This window comes from Apodemus sylvaticus, chromosome 7 (genome assembly GCF_947179515.1).
Source record: "Apodemus sylvaticus chromosome 7, mApoSyl1.1, whole genome shotgun sequence".
Classification (NCBI taxonomy): Eukaryota; Metazoa; Chordata; class Mammalia; order Rodentia; family Muridae; genus Apodemus; species Apodemus sylvaticus.
Genome location: NC_067478.1, coordinates 43,497,837 through 43,520,452, shown reverse-complemented (window position 1 = coordinate 43,520,452; position 22,616 = coordinate 43,497,837).

Genomic DNA, 22,616 nt, shown 5'->3' with positions numbered 1-22,616 from the left:
GCCAGATGCCACCTGATGGCTTTGGGGCATACTCCAAGAAACTGAGGAATTATTAGGAAATATTTAATTGAAGCATCATCCTGAAGATTTGTGAAATCCTTAATCATTTTCCATTGCAAAGACTGACTTCAGTTATTGTGTTTTCTGCCAGTACTTAAGTTTTCAGTAGAGGAAAAATAAAATTGTTGAAATATTTACATAGTATTTTATGTGCATGACTAACACACACACACACACACACACACACACACTTCTCAAATTTAGCAGGCAAATGTATAAAATTCTTCTAATGGATAATATTTGTATTAAAACTTTTCTCTAGTTTTAATGGCTATTTCTCCTGAAATAAAAGGTGTTTTGAAAGGCAAATGTGTTTTTGACTAGTGGTATATTATGCCTACCTCATCATCAAATTATCTAAAGAATAAAATAAGCACAGTGGTAATTCCTTTATATTATGGAGTTGGTTAATGTCAACTTCAAAATGGCAGTATTATCTGAAAGTCCCATATCATCAAAGTTAGCAACCAAGATAATTGAGGTGAATTATGAGAAGAAACTGGTTTATACTCCTATTTATTTCATTATTTATTGCCTATTTATTTCATTGCAGTCATTATTCTGGATGAGATTTGAAGTGACTGGGGAATATCTCACCCATCTGCTTTACTGTATAGTAAAGTCCCTCTGAAAGGACCGCACTTTGTAAAAATCCAGGTTTTGAAAAGGCAATGGTGTGGAGACAGGAGAAACATCAACGATGTCTAGTTTTCCAGGCAGAGAGGACTGGGTGAAGCCCAGCACAGCAACTGCTGAGGCGAATCACTCTTTTGCATTGCAGTATAATGATGGATATACATCAGTATCAGGAACCAAAGTGCTGGTAAATACAATAACCACTAATATACAGCTCAGACAGCAATAAATCATGCCTATTAATATTGGTTCCTAAATTCTATCAAATTGGCCTCAGCTTTGCAAACTTTTAATAAGAAAGAAGACTTCAGGTCAAGTAGAAATAATATGTAAAACTTTTTAGCATTTTTAGTTATTTTTTTTCAGTCCGACTAAGTTGGCTGCAACAAGGTTTCTTGACTTCAAACAAGATAAACTTGATGGTTTTTTTTCACAACAAGACCCATGTTGTCTGTACATCATAAACTTTTTGACACTAGGATTCTGATTTCCATGAATCACATAAAATATGTGTGGAAGTACTTTTACTTTGCTTTCTGTTCTTGAAAGAACAGAAAGTTGATTAAGGTCAGTAATGCTAATGTTCTGCTCTATCTACAAAACCTTCAGGACAGTGTCAAGGGGACACATGGAGTACTGTATCACAGCCCTCTGCTTCCACACTGTCTGCATGAATACCTGCAAGTACTTAACACTCAAATTATCCCAATTCAGTAGCATAAAAAAAGGAGGGTTGTACCCCTAATTAATAATTAACAACATTTTGAGCTTCTCAAGAATAAATCTCTTTCATTATTTTGGGCTCACAGGCATACTCAAGAAGTTTGTGACATCTTACATTTAATATTTTACTCTTTGTGAAACTATCTGTTTAAAGAATATGGCCTCCAAAATAAAAGGGACCAAATGGGATTGTTGCTTGCCTCAAAACCAGCTGTGTGGGAAGCTAAAAGTTCTTGTAATATTCCTTACTTCTATCTCCTTAAGGTAGCTAAAGAAACTCTGAAGAACCAGAGGAAGAGTTCCACGCTGTATGTGTGTGTATGTGTGTGTGTGTGTGTGTGTGTGTGTTTATTTCTGTGTATGTATCTCTGTGTGTCTGTGTATACATGTGTGTATGTATATGGATGTCTGAGTGTGTGTGTCTGTGTCTGTGTGTCAGTGTCTGCATATTCTTCAAATTACAAACTTGTCTGCTATCCTGCTGTAGGCAAAACCTATTTTCCTTTTGGGAAGCAATGGTGGAACAAAATGTATCTAGACAAGGTCCCAAGTCTAATTCTATCAGAGTTTTAATTTTTTAGTATTCCCTTGAATATAATCATATTCTACCATGAGTTTATGAGATTTGATGTTTTACCTGAATAATAAGTGCATGCATATTATGCATTTATTTAATTTTCATTGTAAATACATGATTATCAATTCAAATCTGCTAATATTGATGTCAAGGGATTTATTAACTTTTATTAAATATATTTTTTCAGTTTTGTATATTGATTACTAGAAGTTAAAATAAGATTTCCTTTACTTCAAATTTCTGAAAACTAGAAAATCCAATTTCTTCTCTAATTATTACCTTCTACCAAATTACTCCAAATTCTGTTTACATTATTTTAAATTTTTGTATTATATCTCAGACTTAAAGCTTCTAAAACACAGAGAATATTTGAGAGCCATTGGTACTTTGGCCAAATTTAAACATAAAAGTTTGGAGAAATTATTCTCAAGCATTCAAACTACAAGTGTGTCTCCTAGATTATTAGCAATGAGTTTGGAAGAGGAAAGGAGGGAAAGACAGAGGCAGACAGAGAGAGAGAGAGATAGAGGGAGGCAGAGAGACAGACACAGACATGGAGACAGATAAGGAAAAAGAGGAGGAGAGAGAAAGAAGGACGAAGGGGAGGGAGAAAGAAACAAGAAAGATGTAAAATATAGCCCAGATCTCATGCACTCACTATGTAGGATGACGGCTGTACAGTTTGATCTCTAAGCGTAGCTTTCAGACCTGCTGCCCAGCATTATCAGCAGTAAAGAGTGGAGTAAGATTTAGGCCTAAATTAACTGCCCTATTTGCTCACTATTCCAGAATTCTCAGAATTATCCACCTATGATAAAGGCCAAAGTACAGTTGTATCTGAATGGCACACCTATTTATTTTTTAACCCAATCTCCATTAAGACCAGAGTTTCTTATCTTTCTTTCAGTTGAGATAAATCTTTCTTAATTTCACCACACTATAGGGTCTCTCTTTATTGACAAGAATATCTGGATCTGTCTTTACCATTGAAAGACAACTTTATTCTTCCCACCATTGTACTGGGCCTGGTGTGGACAATCTGGGGGAGGGAAAGTGATTCTAGTTTTCAGGTTCTCTGCTGACATTTCTAGATGTGAGCTGCATCATCAAAGGAATGTCTACAGAGGACATCTGAAAAACCTGGAGGTCACAGTGGGTTAAATATTTGGCCATGGGCAAAACCCTCAAAACTCAATTCCAATTCTAATTGCTTAGTCCTGGCAGCGGTGGAAACCCTAAACACCAAAAAACAGGGACATGAAGGGGAGATGAAGGCGTTTAAGGCCTAAGCAAAACTTATAGTGACATAGGTGATTTGCAAAACAGAAGTTTTCAACCAACAAATAGCACGTTAAATTTTCCTTGTAATTACTGTAATGACCATCCCTTCTAGATGGCCTTCTAGAAAGATAAAAATATAACACATGGACTGGTGGGAAGCAAAGTCAAATTAAGTAGCATTGAGATTATGTTTAGCAAGTTCCTGAAACTAATTACTTTACAAGTAAGGCAGTTAGAGTAAGTAGAGACCCGGAACAAGGAAAAGAATTGTTAGCAAGACAAATAGTTTCCAAAAGTATCAAGTAACAAAAATAGACTTGGTGGTCTCTGCTTGAAACCATTGAATTATAGCTAATACATTTTAGAATACAGCCAAAACATTTACTAAAGCTGCTACAAAGTCTTGATTATGTATTAACATATGATCCACCCATTTCAGAACTCTTGTGTAGTGTATATAACATATATATATATATATATATATATACATATATATATATATATATATATATATTCTCTTGCTTGAGCTATTTTCTCCTACTACACCAACCTATACCTTCCTATATAAATCCTTCCCCTGATGAAATATCCCACCAGTACATGAATTAACTCAAGCACCATATCTTCTCATAACCTCTGTAAATCTCCTGATTAAGTCTGGACTATGCTTCTGTCTAGCAGCCCCAATAAGCTAATTTTGACAAATATACCAGTTATAGAAATGAAAAATGGTATAAAGTAGAGAAAGAAATTTATCTTTCCAATACCTTGAGAAGAGGAAGAGAGAGTTGCCCAGCAGCCCCAACTTCATCATTGGGGTACTGATGTGAACTTTATGTTTAAATAGAAGAATTGGGGCAAAGAGAGTAATACTGAAAGATCTATGTATAACTGACCTGAGGTCCTGCCCATCACTGCATCAAGTCTGGTTCTCCAAGGTACTTCCATAAAATGTTATTACGTTCATCATTGTTGTCATTCAAGAGAATCAATGGAGTTCCGACACAAGTTACTCCTATTATAGATAACTGTTCTCATCTTAGAAACAGTCAAGATTTGCCATTCTTACAATTCAATTTATTATAATGACCTGTTTGCCTCCATTCTTGAAGGTGAATATGACAGATTACATAAACTTACTCCTTGGTGGTTATTCTTATACACAGCCAAGAGTCTAGGAGAAGTTTGAAGCAAATAAAGATAAAAGAGTGAAGTCAGCTGTATTGGGCATTTTGCTTAACAGGTACCATGTAGACTCATGTCAGCAATCAAAGTTTTTACATGGTAGTTACCGTCTATGATTTCCTACCCTATGGAACATTGTTTGGGTTTGCTCTGGTGCCTCCTGTCTGATAAGAGAGTGGAAGATTTTTTTTTAAGATAAATAAACACAGTTACCCTTTGTTTCAGTGTTAATCCTCAACCAAGTGCTTAATGTCTCAAAGATACTTAGTACAGTTTTGACCCAGATGTTGAGGGAGTGAAGAATGAGTCACAAGATAAACCAGAGATGAGGTGGAGAAGATCTCTTGAACCGTTGCCCACCTGTTCCTAAGAATAAACATTGTGATAGGGGCAAAACACCATCTATATTAGGAACAATGAATTCATACTGCACGAAGGAAGCATCTACACATACACCGTTCAGCTGGTTTGCTGAGAGATACCTTTAACTCTATATGCCATCCCTGCAGCTCCTGCAGTACATAAGACATGGTGGCTTTCATATATGCAAACTCTTCTCCCAGCACTCACAGGACAAAAAGTAGGGGATATCTAGGTCTTTCTTTTTTTCACAAAGTTTTCAAATGGCATTTACTAATCATTCTCAATTTTCCCTCACACTCTCTCTCTCGTGTGTTTATTCTATTTAAGTCTTTCTATTTCTCTAAAGCCCATGTGACCCAAACAACTTATTGAAGGAAAACTATCACATTGTCCTGCAATGTATTGTATTCAGGTTCTATGCTTACTGGATACAATTTTAAATAGATAGATAGATAGATAGATAGATAGATAGATAGATAGATAGATAGATAGATAGATAGACATAGACATAGACATAGACATAGATATATGACTGAATGGGAAGGTCTGATAATTCCTCCCTTAACAAAGCACATGTAGACCTGAACGCAGGGAAGAGAATACCAAACTAAGAGGGTTCCTTAAAATGTGTCTTTTGAGGAATAAAAGGCAATGGACTGTTATTCTGTGCTTTCCTCAGAAAAGTAAATACCCATGTCACAATCTGTCTGACACAATAATCAGAAACCAGCCCCGCTGTATTCATTAATTTTTCCAGTATGTATGTGTGGATTATCAAACAATAGGCAAGGATAATTGGCAAGGATATCAAACAGTGACTCCTGGGAGCTCCTGTTCTACTAGATGACTGGAAATAAAAACAGACAAAAGAGTGTGTAGGTATAAACCATAGTCCATACTTAGTAGGAAAAAATGCAGTGTTAAGAAAATCCATCATGTGAGGGACTGACTCCAATTTCTAAGGTTACTCTAAGAGCCCGCTGGAGAATGGACTGGGGAAAGTGATGCATTTGTAAAGGAAAGTTGTTTAACATTGTAGCTTCTGGATCTGAAAGTTATTTATTCCTGTCTGTCTTAGTTGGATCTTCTGATAAGACCCATCAGATATGAGTCATAGGGTAACATGCCAGGAATCCACGCCACCCCACCTATATCTTGTAAACATGCATTCCAAGGCACCATCTTCCAGATAACACTTCGGCCTATTGCAGTGTTCATATATATAATACATTTTTCGAGGATGAGAAAAATCCCTTTCTCATACTATAGATACTCAGCTACAGCCACAGTCTGTTACTGTAAAATATATTTACACATTCTTTCCTAGTGTTGTTTCTAGAATAGCTTTGTCTGATCATAGAACCTCCCTATCAAGAAAAACAAGGTATTTCATGTTCTGCATAGTCATAACTATGCTTAATAATGTGTTAAACCATACACCATGCAATATATATATGCATTCATACATACATAAATACATATATACAGAGAAAAGCAAAGACTCAAATATGGAAGAGAATCTGAAAGTATGAGGCCAATCAACTTGACCACTTGAACAGAGATGAAAAACTGTCCTGCTAAGAAAGAAAGATCACTTCAAGCCCTTCATACTTCTAATCCTAGTCCCTGGAGACTGAGAGTTCATCTTTTGGCAGCACAAATGAACTGGAAAAAAAAACCTCTAAAGAGCTGACCCACATGTCTCATTAATTAATTACACTTGTGTCAGCTCTCGCTGGTCTTACCACCTCCTTTTTAAATTTCCAGCAGGCTCTTGCAATAAAGAAGTGATGCACTTTTACTTTTTTACCTAAAACTGAGGGGGTTCGTGCCATTGTTCTTATTCTATAGATAAGAATTAAGCCTTAGAGATCGAGTGTCCTCTAAGTCCCACAGGTAGTTAAGAAATAGAGCAGAGACTTGGCAGGATATTTACCTGGCCCCCAAACCAGGATCTTCTAGCTGTAATTTCCTGTCTTTCTAAAAGAGATTTAAAAGAAGGTATAAAGACTCGGGGAAAATTGGCTGATGTTATCACTATAAATTTCTAGATACAAAGAGATCATCAAAGAAATAATGTCTGTATGAAGCCAAAGTAGAAGAATAATTCTTCTGTCCTGATATGCTTTTGTAGAGTCAAATGCACTCACATTGCAGTATCTTGTATTTCTCCAATACCTTTGAGGTGAATGCCGCGTCAGACATTTTTATCATCTCTGGACAAACCTTTCCCCAGAAATTATCTATGCAAAGAAGGGAGTATGGAATGTGAACTCTGGGCAGATAAAGTGCATACACAGGGCAAGAAGGGGGCTCAGAACAAGCGAAAACTCAAACAATTGAGAGCGGACACCTATCAGATTAGCACCAGAGAACTTTGCTTTCCATATTATGGAAAAGGATAAGGGCGAACACTTAAAATAATCCCCTGATCAATCATTCTTAGCTCTCATGTTGACACAGAAGGCAAGAGTGAGTGCAGAAATAGAATCCAGAAATGGAGACTGGGAAGGATCCAAAAACAGAATCCTTGGTATAAAGAAAAGTGTTTGAAGTCACTCAAGGATGCCATGGGGAAAACAAAAAATGAGTTTTATTTCACAAGAGCATGGCATTGAGAAGAACATTCTTCTTTCCCTGCCAATCTTTCTCTTCCACACATGTACACTTGAAGAAGTGTCAGAACACAGTGTGCACCGCCCCCCTGAAAAGCTGCCTATCCCTATCCAGCGCTGTTATCAGAAACAGAAATTACATAAAACTTTACTAATAATAGCTAGTGTTAAGTGAACACTTCCAATGAGAAATTCTAAGGGCCAGCTCATGATTCCTCCTGCTCTTTTCCTCCTTTGTGATGACCATGGAAGGATGCTAGAACCTCTGGTATCTAGGGGCATCCTTCTACAGACCACATTGTTTTACTGTATATGCACATTCATTTGACAACCCACTAATGTTTAGGACTGTTTATTACACAGTGTATGTTCCAGCTCGGGGGCTCTCAAAGTGAGATGCTGATTGGCAGCATCCACAACACATGAAAGTTCTTTGTAATACAGTTCCTGGGTTCTCACTTTGAATCTAGTGAATAAAAATTCTAGGTCCAGGGCCTAGGCACTTTTTATTAACAATTCAAACCAATGTGTCTGTGTCTAAGGATACTGACTTATATTTACTAATATAGCATTCTTACAAGGAAAAATACATTATTATTCCCACTTATACTTGAAAAACCTGCAGTCCAAAACTATACTCTAAACGAAAAAGAAATGACACAGATAAAACTCAGGGGTAGTCACTGGAGTCATTCTACTGCCATGGCTTGTATGGAAGTGTCATTCTGACTACTCTCCTGTCATCTGGGCTCATTAGGAACATCAAACTAGAAACCACTCATGATCTTTATCATAGAACGCTTCCAGTCTCTTAGCATGTTATTTCTACTTTCAAATATTTACATTTGCTTCATACCAAAAGAAACAACATCTAGAAGATAATGTTATCCACAATATGATGACCAAGACAAAACTCCATCTATTCTCTTTAAGAAATAGTTATGGCTTATAATGTGAGCAAGTTTGCAGGGTGGTAAGAGTAAAGGACAGTTGAAAGTACAGCCCTTGACATGGTGATTACAACAGAACCTTATAACTTAGGGAGGACAGAAAGGAAGTGGCAAAATATCATCCTCTAAAGAGGACAAGAACACGGCACCTATGCATACTGGTACTGGTCCACAAAGGTTGCACTTTCTAGTAGTCAGCTATGGTACTACGAAGTAACTTTGAGACAAAGTAACTCACAGGGTCATGCCACTTACTGTTAATCTATAGACAACAAATGGATTCTGGGAAAAAGGAGAAACATGGTATCTTGTTATATATGCACTGGTTAGCCTTCCAGGCACTCATGGCTTTTTCCACACCCAGAATCCCATAAGATAGCCTCAGTTAAACTCTGTGCAACACAAACAAAACCAAAACAATTTTTTAAAAAAGGTGAAGCAAAGATGTTTGCAAGGAAGAGGAGTGGCTGGTAATGGTAGGAGAGTAAGGAAGATGGGAGATGGTTAAGTTTGGGCAGTGTCCATAACAGATTGGGTATGGATGGCAGTGTGAAATGACATTTACTGCTATAAAAGAAACAAGAATTATCAGCAAGTTTGTGTTTGTAAATAAACTCCCAATGGAATTATAAAGATTTTATTTAAAGTTAACTGTTACTCTCATAATTTTACTTGCCTTCCTTTTTAAAGTCACATTAAAGTTGACTTTCCTTGGAAATACTGTTCCAGGATCATTTCTGGCCAGAAGAAACCTGTAACACTGATACGAATTAGAACCAGCTCAGAGCAACCAGGAACTGAAAGACAGACAGATGTAGATGAGACTAGAGTCATTGGAAGCTGCACCCCACAGGAACTCACTGTGTAGGGTACAAAAATTTAACTTTTGTTCTGATGAAACTAAAACAGGCCTTCCGATAAAAAGTAGCCTGTGGTGATAATACCGGGCGGTCATTCCTTCACAATATAACCTTCAGTATTTACTTTTTTATTATTCCTTTTAAGTGTGTGTATTGTCAGCTCTGTCCAGGTATGTGCTCATGAGAGCAGATGTCTGATGAAGTCAGTCAAAAGCACTGGACACCCTAGAGCTGGAATTACAGGAAGTTGTGAACAACCCAGTGTGGGTACTGAACTCAAGGCCTCTCTCTGCTATAGCAGTATAGTCCCTCAGCTACTGCAACCTCTCTCCAGCTCCAGATCTATACTTTTTTAATGTCAGAAGGCACAAAATCATGTGGTTTGTGCCATCAAGTACACTGTGACACTACTGAATACTGTTGAGAATACTGAAGGCAGACTATGTGTGGCCAAATGGAAAATAAGGAATTGTGCTAACACAAATTTTAAGTTTTAGGCAGAAATAACTGCTCAGAGGAAATTTCTCAGAGCAGAGGTGAGAAATGAGAGTGAGTTTGTGTCTCAAGTAAGATACTAGACATCCGTACATCTAAGACCCAAACCCGAGGATGGCAAGATGGCTCAGCAGATTAAAGAATGTGCCAGCAAGTCTGATTACATACTGACTCCTGGGACTCATATGGTTGAAGAAGAGAATTGATTTCCTCTATGTGTTTCTTAACCTTCACACATGTGTTGTGAAATGTGCCCCTCTCCAAGCACATGGGCACATAATAAATAAGATGAAATTGTACCAAATCCATGTCACCTTTATGAATCTTAAGGTTATGAATTCAAGTAAACAGTGGAGGATCACCTACCCCATCTGAGGCTTCTCCCTCATCAAGACTGTGTCAGTCCATTGCTCCGTTCTCAGGCATACTTTGCCCTGTAGATATGTAGCTGGAATCTGTGAGCCCTTTCTCAACATGTCTTTCTTTACTACTGTGCGGCGTGTTCAGATTTAGGCTTACAATAATAACAAATGCAGAGAAGATGAAAGGAAAAGATAGAGAGGGAGGAAGAGAGGGAGGGATGGAGGGAAGGAGGCATGTATATACTCATCTTTCTGTGAAAATTATCATGCTTCTGTTTTATGTCATCACATTTTCTCCAAAGACCAAATGATGTAACTGAAATCAATATATCCAAGACACGACTCATCTTCTTGCCCTATTGAAAAATAGTTGACTCAAAGCTCAAGAATCACCTTTTTTCCCTTTTTTATTTCTGGAAACATAAAACTGGATATTTTAGTAATTGAGTAACTATATCTTTGCTTAGTTTAATGGCAAATTTGAGCTAATGTTCAAAATTAGCAGATTGAATCATAGAACACTCTCTGGCCAGGCTTGTTAAGTTTCTACTATGCGAGCACACGGAGTCTACTTCATGGGAATTCTGCTCACCTGCCAAAGGCACAGCGCCATAATCTGTTAGGTGTCACAGTCGCAATAAGGAGTGATTTGTCAGTTGAAGCTGACTGACAGATTAAACCATGCCTAATTCTGGGACACTGCTTATAAAGTGAATACTTGAACTTGGCTCAGGACTATCAAGCAAGTTTAGAACTCCAATTGGTTAATCCTGCTGGAATCTAAGCCTCTCAAGTCCAAAGTCACGGAAGTATGTTTTGGCTTTAATATGCAGACATTTTTCCATTGCCACAGCCTTTTCATTTAAAGTAATTTCCTTGAGAAATGTTTTAGGTCTTAGAGACTTATTAAGGAGTATCTAAAACTAGTGTTTCTGTGAGATTATCGATAGGAGCTCCTTTTTTAGCTGGAGAAAAAATAGCAGTTTATAGCTTGAGCTATTAAATCTATAGCAATATGCTTCCATTTAATATGTCCTCTAATTTTTTATGAATGCTAATTATGTTTGTTTAGTGATATCATAGATAACACATTACCACATTCTTCTTTGAACCTAACAAACACTAAAGTAGAAACATTTGTCTGCAGATACCAAACAGATTCCTTTTAAAACTAACACATTAAGTTTTAGAAGGAATTTTGTGTTGCTAGTTACAGAAAAAGTTCTGTTACAGTAAAAATCAAAACTGTATAAGTTGGCCTATGTGGAAATTTATGGAGAGAATAAAAACAGAAATAATTATATCTGAATATTAGACTGTGTGCCCAGGGTCATCTCACATTATTTTATCATATAAATAAAATATTTCTAAGGACTCTATATTTCCAACTTACAGGTCAGAAAGTCCTAGCAAATAAATAAGATTCTATTACCAATGATCACCAATGACAAAGCAAATCTGTGAAACAAGGTAGTCAGAGTGAGGCAACCATGGTCTTCAATCCCAACACTACCCTGCCTTGAGATAAAGAGAAATAAACTGAAAAAGCAAAGAAAGACAGGATGTTCCATATTGAATGATCCAAGCAGTTACATTATCACCAAAGGAAAATGGAATAGGGGATGTAACATCAGACTAAGAGATAGGACACTACACAATTTTAATAGAAATTTAGAACATAAAAATCCATGTTTTCCACAATTTAATTAAACAGATTTAGAATAATCTGTGGCACATTGGATATGTTCTTCTAGCTGGACTGCCTTGTCTGGCCTCAGTGGAAGAGGAAGTGCCTAACCTCATAGAGACTTGAAGTGCCAGGACAGAAGGGATACTCAGGGGGGCTTACACCCACTCAGAGAAGAAGGGGGTTGGGAAAGGATTGTGGGAGGGGGTGACGAGGAGTCGAGTGGTGATATAAAGTGAATAAGTAAAATAAATAAATATTTTTTTTAAAAAAGAATTATCTGCAACCTATTTCTTTAAAATGTTATTTTGTCATAATTTTAATGAGCACATCCCCAAAGATAGCCGAACTAATGTTGCCCTGGAGATGACTTATAGCATGAGTGACTAAACCTCTGGATATCCAAGAAGAGTCTTTGCATTACCAGTGCCCCCCTCCCTGCATCAGTCTCAGTCTTAGCTTGTTGAATGACAAACACCATTATCACATAACATACCCACATAATTACTGTCTTAAAAAGAAAGATAACTCATTGTGCCAGAGGTAATCTTATTTTCCGACTTTTCTATGAATTTATGTTCACCGTAATATGTATCTAATAGCTACAGCTCAGCCTCTCAGTATGAAGTGTACCTACTTAAGAACTCTGCATTAGCTTCCTAGGCTACCTAATTGAAAGCACTAAAGAGTTAAGTGAAATTCCCAGTTTCCTCTTGATCAAGTTTAAATGAACTTGTGCTTTTAAGAATTATATCAGTAGAACCAGGGGGATAGGTCAGCATGATGACACTCAGGTGTTAAGGAAATGAAGCCCAATCATCCAGTAATCACTCTAGGTTTTTCATATATTAAAAGTCCCAAAAAACAAAAGACAAACAAAAACACCAAACTCAACAAGCAAATAACTTCCAATAACTCATGTGATAACATTTTTGCTCCAATTTTTTAAGTTGCAATCTTGATAACAAACTGCAGATTATTTAATGAGTTGAGTGTGTGTTTGTGTGTGTGTGTTGTGTATGTATGTGAGAATGTGTATTTGTGTGTATTGTGTGTATGTGAGTGTGTGTTTTGTGTATGTGAATGGGTGTGTATGTGAGTGTGTGATTGTGTATGTCATGCATATGTGAGTATATATTTGTGTGTTGTGTATGTGTGTGTTGTGTGTGTATGTGTGTGTGTTGTGTGTGTATATGTGTCTATATTGTGTGTATGTGTGTGGGTGTACACATTTGTATGTATGTGGGCATGAACACTGTTCTATCTGATCTATGCTGTTCATTATTTTGCTCTATTTACATTTTATGTCCAATATGGAATCGTAGCTATATCTCAGAATGTGAAATAAGGACAGAGTATTCATTTTCCTAGTACTTGCTAATGGATAAACACAACAGAATACATTATTTTGTAGTTTCCATGATTCTGAAGTATAGAAAATAATTAGTCATAGTCCCCATCCTGAGGAACTTCTAAGATTACAGTCAAGGTATGTCCAGCCTGTGCTTGACTGTATTTTTCCAAGTCCATGTAGTAATGGGTAGAATTTAGGAGTGACGTCACAGCCAGTTTTCTGTCAATGGTGAACCACTACCTTTGGGACTGCCTGTGTCATCTGCCATGTGGCCTTCTAATAGAGCATTTCAATGGATGATATTTTGATTCTTTAAAACACTGATGGAAAGTATGATAAGTGGCTCGGGAGTTGATCTAGTAAAAATTTTTGATTATGCCAAACCTGTCAAGGTTGATCCAGCTTGTGAGTGACAGGAAGTTAACTACAGATTATGTGTGCACAATCTCTTTAGATTTACCATGTGTGAAATCTAGTCAAGTAAGTAATGTGTCAGTACATTCCCTAGCCTAGAAGTGACTGAATCACCTAGTCTTTCTTTGCCCACAGAATGTTTATACAGAGAGGCCTCTCACTGAAGATGGGTTTATTCCAGGGAATGTCCACCACAGGGACAGAAATCTCTTTAAAATAACAGGAAAACAAGTGGTGATCAATAGCTGTCGACTTTAAGTTTGAAAAATGCACATTTCCATTTGGGTGTTTTGAAAGAATTTCTTCTACATTGTGAAGGGGTATGGCGCCAAGAGGCATACATAGGCACACTCTCCACATTTTGAGATTAATTTAACAAGTCAGTTAAACTTTCAGTTTTGCTAGCAGAAAAAAAATGTTTCGTATGAAATTTTCCCTCTGTTGTTCTGTTCTGAAGAACAATGCATCCACTGGCAGTACAGGCTTTCTAACACTGAGAAAGTAGCAGAGGTATGCCTGGAAACCATGCACTGAGTTGAGCTGAGACTTAACCAATCATCAGAAGACACACAATGCTCCATTTGCCATCAATGAATGGTCAGGTCCACTCTAACGTTATTGTGACATGGTTCTGAAATATCGGTATAGTTATGAGAATAAGCTAAATTTGGAGTCATATAGAAACACACTAGGAGACATGCTTAAACTGCCTTACCATTTAATATAGAGGTGACCCAGGCAATGAGTGCAGCTTAGCAATATATAAAAATAATACATTCATTTAATTTTAAAAACAGAATATATATTCAAATATTCCAGAGAAATAATTTCAGACACCAACAATAGGCACTGACCTGTTAGGGACTGTGTACATAAACATTGGGGAATAAATCAAAAGTACAAGTCTGTCTTCATTGACATGACAAAATCTCAAAATTGACCAACATTGTCCTGTTGCTTCTACACAAGTTAGTGGAAAACTGCTTTGAATTTATTAGAAAATGAAAGAGTATCTCATATGAGACTTACTTTATTTTTTCCCAATGAGAATTGCATGAATTAAACACTTCAGTTCTATATTCCACGCCTTGAACAACTCTCAAAGAAATATTTTAAGAAACCCTGTTTAAATATTGTGTAATATTTTCTCTAAGAAAAAGCAGAGTTCACATAATTCACAGCCATTTGTTTGCTTTGTCTGTCCTTTAAGTTTTCTAAAACTTTGTAGCACATCTCAAAACATTCGTCTGATTATTCATTGCAGACCTTCATGCAACAGACGCTCATTAAAAACAGTTTATTATATCTGAGTCTAATGTTGAAACTTGCCAGACTTCTAGAAAGTAAACGAAGAACGAGGATGATAAGGAGGGTGATTTCAGGGATTCTTTTCTTCTTTTTTCTTTTTTTTAATAGTCTAGTCTTTATCTGCCTCCCAGTCTACCCTCTGACTGTTCTACATCCTAGAGCTCCTCTCCTAGTCTTCAAGAAGATTCTCCCACCCCTCATGTCCCTCCCATCAGAACTCGCCACTCCCTTGAGGATTAGGTGTGTCTTCTCTCACTGAGTCAAGGCCTGGCACTCTTCTGCTATATTTGTGTTGGGGGCCTCATATCAGCTGGTGTCTGCTGCCTGGTCGGTGGCTCAGTGTCTGAGGGATTCAGACTAGTTGAGACTGCTGTCCTTCCTATAGGGATGCCCTCCTCCTTAGCTTTTTCCAGCTGTTCCCTATTTCAACCACAAGGGTCAGCAGCTTCTGTGCATTGTTTGGCTGTAAGTATCTGCATCTGACTCTTTCAGCTGCTTGTTGGGCCTTTCGGAGAGCAACCATGTTAGGCTTCTGTTTGTGAGCATGCCAAGGTATCAGTAATAGTGTCAGGCCCCGGGGCCTCCCCTTAAGCTGGATCCCAATTTGGGTCCATCTCTGGACCTCCTTTCCCTCAGGATCTTTTCCATTTTTGACCTTGTAGTTCTTTCAGACAGGAAAAATTATGGGTCAGAGTTTTTAACTGAGAGATGACAACCCCATCTGTCACTTGATGCCTTTCTACTGTCACTGTCTTTCTACTGGAGGTGGACTCTACAAGTTCCCTCTCCCCACTGTAGAGCATTTCATCTAAGGTCCTTCCCTTTGAGTTCTGTCCTCTCTGCTCCCAAGCCCGGAAAGGACAGAGCCATGGCATTTATTATTTAAGTTAAAGGAAGACATGATATGGCAGATTTGCTATTGGTTGTTTTCTTTCACATTGTTTATATAAATGTTTATCAATTGCTTTATTTCTCATTAGCTTAAAACATGAACTCTTAAATTCTGATTCTGTAATCTATAATAAAATTCTATCTAATATAAAATTTGAAGACATACTTTAAAATATTAGCTACTACTATTTATGAGGAGTTTATGTCTAATTTTAACAGTGGTAGATTGAGTATTACTCTATCTATCTATATCATTCTATCTATATCTATATATATATATCTATAGATAGATTTTATATATTTAAGAATTATATATTTTATTTTAAAAATTCAATTATTAATCCAAGAAAAATGTCTTAAGAAGAGCTACTTATTTAAGACCATAATGGTCATCTTAACAAATGAATGCTTATCTCATGGAGACTGTATCTTTCTTCAAAGCAAAAAATGAAGGAAATAAAACCATACTTCTTCATTCTTTCTCACACTCATTCCATCGTCAAATGTATATTTTTCTTCTGTTCTTCTTTTTGTTTACTCTATCTCTTACTGTAGACCTTGATGAGGGAGGTAAACAGCAATCTTACCACAGCCTGTGTCTTAGTGTCTGAAATTCCCTTCACCAAGATCATTAGCCCTTTACTCCTGTATCCAACCTCATTCAAGTTCCCAGAACACAAGCAAAATACAGTCCGATCCCCAATCCATGGAGAACAAAATGATTGTATCTACTTGAAAAGTTAGTGAGTTCCTATAGCAGCATAAGTACTAATATATGTTACAGTAGGCTACATATGTTCATTTGGTTATATTTGCAACCCTGGATCTGGTTTTGGCCTCATCATTTGCAATGTGCACAGAAAAGTACTATATACATAAGAGGCCTCTATCTCTTGAGAAGTCACTGCATGAGAATTATAGGACAGAACCTTGAGTTTTGCTTATTGGAACAGATGGGCAGAGAGAACACCTGCGTGTTTCCTTCTAATATGTTAAGAGTTCTCATGCCGAAAAGTTAATGGGTAGATTCTGAGCCACTTCTGAAGAACTCTGTATCAGAGCAATCCAACATGGAGCGACTTGCTTAGGGAATGGTGGTCCCTGGCATCTGAAATTGGTAACCACAACCATGAGAAGGATTCTCTAGAAACAAACAAAAAAAAATTATCCAGTTCCTCATAGATCAGGGAAGTCGGGACCCAGAAAGAGGAAAATGTAGTCCTTGGAAAATCTCTAGAGCCAGGTAATGAGAATAAAAAGATTAAACAACACCAGGCATATGGTCTCTGCAGTTACTTTTCTACCCGACCCTTTGTCAGGATCAGACAAATCCTTTCCTCAAAGTCAGACATAACCTTCTGTGTTTTTATTACTAAATTTCTTTGCCAACGTAGAATGTGACTAATATTCCATTCTGTTGCCAATTTCTTAAAAACTGTAAATTGCTTAACAATGTGATTTTGATGGATATCAACATGAAAGGGATTTTATTTTAATGAATGTGTGATATTTATACATATTTATGAGATATAGTACAATAATTTGATCTATAGTGCAATGTGTAATGATATAATTAGCATTTCCACTTCTTCAGGCATTTATCATCTTTATATTCGGAAATTCCTCTGGTTATCTGAAACCACATTATAAAGTTGTTGGTGGCGTAATTACTCCCCTGTACTGTAGAACAGTAGAACTGACTCTTGTCTAACCCAGTTAGAGAAGAGGAAATGAGGCAAGATAACAGCCTCAAAGACAGCACTGGTCCTGTAGCTCCGAATTGTTTCACTGTGGATTGGTTCCAGGCTGACGGTCCATATTGTCTACAGTTTCCGGTCAATGCAGTGGGTTTATCGACCATGCGGATTAGCAGAAGAGGAAGGTGGATGATTATCTTCCGTGAGTTACATAATGTTTTTGACATGTTTCAGACTAGAAACACTTCATCTTAAAAGGATTCAGCCCAAGAGAAAACAAAGATTATAATGCTAAGATTAGTGAAGGTGGGCTGCAACTCTGAAGGAAAGGCTTTATGAGCAAGCCTACCCACCACAGCTGGGTAGGGTTGGAAGAGGAAAGGAAATGCAAACAGTAGACAGTCAACACTTAAAGGAAGAGATTAGGGATCTCCAGGGTATAATTAAGAGGAATAATGGGAGGTGTTTATGTACAAAGTTGGGATTAATAAATGATTTTGAAATTGATAATGGGGCTGCAATAAATTTTAATTTGTTGAAACTAAATTATGCAAAAGTGGAATAATAAACCCAATGGCCTTGTGGTCAGTGGCTTTACACAGGTTAAGATTAAATGTTCGAATGTTATGCAGTTAAATCTTCAGTGGGTCATTATTTACAGTTTTTTTTTTTTAAATATATAGTTTGAGGTCAGTAAACAGCTCCTTTACTATATATTAAAAGATATTACAGAATCTGAAACTTCTGCAATCTCTTCATCATCTAAGTTCCTTGTTAAAATATAGGAACTCGAGTATAAAAATTATATTAGTGTCATTTCAAATTGAAGGCATAGCACATAGCTAAATAAGAAAATGATGTAAGACATTAGCATCTGCATGGATTTAGGCATCAGAAAACCAGACAGCTCAATCCATACGTGAGAATGAGAGCCACTAAGTCAGACTGTGGACTCCACGGCATCAAATATGAAGCAGCCACTCTGACCATGTCATTGAAGCCTGGTCAAATAACTCAGCTTTCCAAAATGCATCCATTCCAATCATGTTTTATAGTGTCACTATAGATAAGTGGATACATAAAATTATCCTGTTTGTCACAGAAAGCCATTGGTGTCTGCCCTTTTAGCACATTTGTGAACTCTCCTCCTTTTCTCCACTCAATACCTCCCAATCGCATTTTCTTTTATTATATGCAGTGGTAATGACAGCATTTACTGAGTGTTAAGGAGATGTAGTGTGCTAATTACTCATTAATAAGCTCTCACATAAATGTCAGGTAAAAATAAGCACCTCTGATTTTGTTTTACAGGGCATTTTCTCTGGCCTTAGTGACTTGCTATTAAGTATTAAAGTAGCTTATTTCATGTTCATCAATAACCAGCCACTGTATAAAAATTCTGACAAAAATTTATTAGTGGATTTCTTAAATAATTATTAATAAAATGTCAATAGGCTTGACATTGACTCTTATTTGGCTTGCTCTTTAATAAGCTCCATTTTTCTCCATGCACAGACCAGCATTCATTTCCCTTTTGCAAGACCCTAGCAATATGTTCTTTAGCTATAATGTAACTAAGGCAGTCAGTTTGCACTTGGTCAATGAAAGAAGTCATTCATTCATTCCGTAAAAATGATTTATGGATGAGAACTTTAAGCACACCGCACAGCAAAACTAAGAGAATATCCGTTTGAACCATGAATGCAGGTGCTATTTAAAATTCTCCAGTGATTTGTACATAAAGAAAACTTGTACATTCTGTGAGACATCTCGCATGTTCTGCCAAGTGGGTTAGGCTTAGGACTTGAAGAGTAATGTTCCTGAAGGCCAATTTCCCAATAAATATCCATACTCACTGAGGGAGAAATAAGGGGAAATAGGGAGGTTCTTCATTTTGTGGTACACGTGATCTCCAAAGCATCTGTAGCTGTCAAGTTGAAATTAAAACAAGAAATCTGTTTGCATGTGATAAGCTTAAATCAACTCCAAATGATATCCAAATTGGACAAGGCCCAGACTTTGTCACTACAGTCCTAACATTTCAGTTTAGATTAAGAACAGGCTTGTGCACTACAGTGTCTCTGGAAGGAGTCACTGTCTTCTCCCAGCTGCGCAGAAACAAATCCCTACTTAAGTTAATTGTCAAACCACTCTTGAATGGAATGCTACCTTAGGCACAGAAGTTTCTCCAGTTTGTAAAATCAGCAACAATATAATGTTTGTTTCTTCAAATCAACATTAACATGTGTTCTAAAAAATAATGTAACACATGCTTAACATGTGTATAGAACATGTTTATATTATTTTGATAAGATTACATAACTGAGAAAATGTTCATTTACAAACTATTTTTGTGGCTGAGTGGGGTGGACAGGCCCTTGATTCAAGCACTCAAGAAGTAAAGGCAGAATTTACTGTGGGTTCAAGGCCACATTCATCTACATAGTAGATGTCCAAGACAGCAAGGACTATGTAATGAGACCCTGTCAAACTATATTTTTATAAAGAGGAAGAGGAAAAGAGAAAGAAAAAAGGAGGAGGAGAAAGAAAAGAAGGAGGAAGAGGAGGAGGAGAAGATGAAGAAGAAAACAAAAGAAAAGAAAAATTATTTTCTAAAATATGTAAAACTATTACCCTTATTACTTACAGGAAGTATTATTATATCCTAAGTTATCATTGTTTATCTGCCAGAAATTTTTATTGCAGGTTTACGGATGTATGTTTAGAGTCACTGCATAAAATGAAAGGGCATTTGACTACTTTCCTAGGATAAAATTGTTGATATAATGTGTTCTGAAACTATTTAAAGAGACTATTACAATTGAAGATAAAATTAAATTCTTTCTATTAGAACCAAAGAGCAGGGCAAGAATCTAGGGCCAGTGAAGTATCTCATCAGGCTAAAATTACCACCAAGTCTAAGCACCTGACCTCAGTGCCTGGGCCAACAACGGCATCAAGAGAGAACTGAAGCTCAGAGTTGAAGTCTGACTTCAATGCAAATAGTATGCATGTATGAATGCACTTGCATGGGTACACACACACACACAGAGAGAGAGAGTGAGAGAGAGAGAGGGAGGGAGGGAAGGATGGAGAGAGAGATACACAAAGTAATAAAAAGGTATTTTTTAAAAAGAAAATAAGCATAAAGAAGTAAATGAAGAATCTAAGTTCTGAGGTGAAAAACTTTAACAAGGTGTCAAAGTCTCTGAAGACTTTGCGTAGGAAAATTAGAACCATAAGGAATTGAACTCATCTGTTCCCTTATGAATATAAGCAAGAAGCAATCAAATCAATTGCCTTTCTTCTCCTCTACTTAATAACCTCAGAGTAAAGAGGGGTTATAATTATTTGAGATATCCTGGAGTAGTAGAAACTTAAGTTTTTAGACAGCAGGCAGCTCCCCATGTTAATGAATTACTTCAAGGTTCATAAAGATTTGAAACAGCATATTAAATTCCAGAAAATGCAAAGAATGCTCAGAAGAACTATATGTTAATAGCTGTATTAATATAAATGCTTGTAACATCACACATGTGAGCTACAATAAACTGTAAAACTAGACCATATAGCACTTCAGGGTGTTAAAGCAGTAGACTTTTCTTTCTTGCTCATTTTATCCAGTTTTTTTTTTTTTCATTACGATGGGAGAGATAACTCCTTCTTATTACCCTTTGAGATCTAGGCTGCCCGCCTCTTCAACATGCCCAAATGGGGCTTTTAGGATTATCACAAGTAGGCTATGATAGCCCACATCTGCATACCGAGCACTCTGAGGCAGGAGGATCACAAGTGTGAGGTAGCATGGTCTACACAGTTATTGCCTGGAAAGAAAGGGTTGGGGAGGGGAGGAGGGAGGAAAGAGGGTGGGAGAGGGGAAGGGAGACAGAGAGGGAGGGAGAGAGAGAAAGAGAGCGAAAGAGAGAGGAAAGAGTAGAGAGAGAGGAGAGAGAAAGAGAGAGGGGAGAGAGAGAGAGAGAGAGAGAGAGAGAGAGAGAGAGAGAGAGAGAGACACAAAAAGAAAGTCTTACTCCAAGTGCCTGAAAAAGAAGGGAAAAGCAGATACAGGGGCAGCCTCACAGAGTAGCTCTGGAATCGACCTTCACTTGCTAGAACTCATTCAGATGGCTACAGATAAGGCCAAGTTGGCCTGCAAGTACACTCAGCTGTGTGTTCAGAGCTTCAGATATCAGATTTGAATCTTTGCCCTATCATAAGGGGGAAAAAATCTATAAATCTATTTGTAGTAAAATTCCAAATCCTGGAATAGTTTTTCATAAGAAACAAGAATATGCTTTGCTGTGGTTTGGCTAGGTTTGTGTGTATGTGTGTGTGTGTGTGTGTGTGTGTGTGTGTGTGTGTGTTTCTTAATTTGGGGTTTTTGTTGTAGTTAGTTAGTTTGTTTTGTTTTTGTCAATAACACATGGTAGAGTTACCCCCACTTGAAAAAAGTCTTCACCAGATTGTCTACAGGACAGTTTCTTGACTAATGATTATGGGGAAGGGCTCAGTCTGGGTTGGCATCCTGGACCACCCATGGATACTGGGTTATTTTAAAAAAAAAAAAGTCTACTGAGCAAACTATGGCAACTAAGCAATAAGCAGTATTTCTCCATTGTCTCCCTTCAGTTCCTGTCTTGGGTTCCTCCCTTAATTTATCTTTGTGATTTAGTGTGTGATCTGAGAGTTTTAAGATTAAATAAACTCTTCCATTTCTGAGTATTTTCAGTCATAGTGTTTTATACAACAGTATAGAAATAACTAAGACATGTTCTGAAAAGAGTAAATTCATACCATGACTGGCAAATACGCATAAACTTTTAGTGTGTGTGTGTGTGTGTGTGTGTGTGTGTGTGTGTGTGAGTGACATGCTGGAGAGACCCAAAAGAGTGTGAAGAACAGTAGTCAGTGATACAGTCTCCTTCACAGACTTTGGTCTCTGAGAATGTTGTTCTTTAGCTTGGATGAACAGCCGAACATCTCCTAATGTTAGTGCACTGATCTGTAAAGTCAGAATAATATTGCCATTTCATTAGGATGCAATGTAGATTAAATTGCTTTACACACAAACCGATTAGAATGTGACTGGTAGACAGTACTTGAAAGTTTACCCTGTTATTAGGAACCCCTACTTTAATTCCTTGATACACCTATTGAA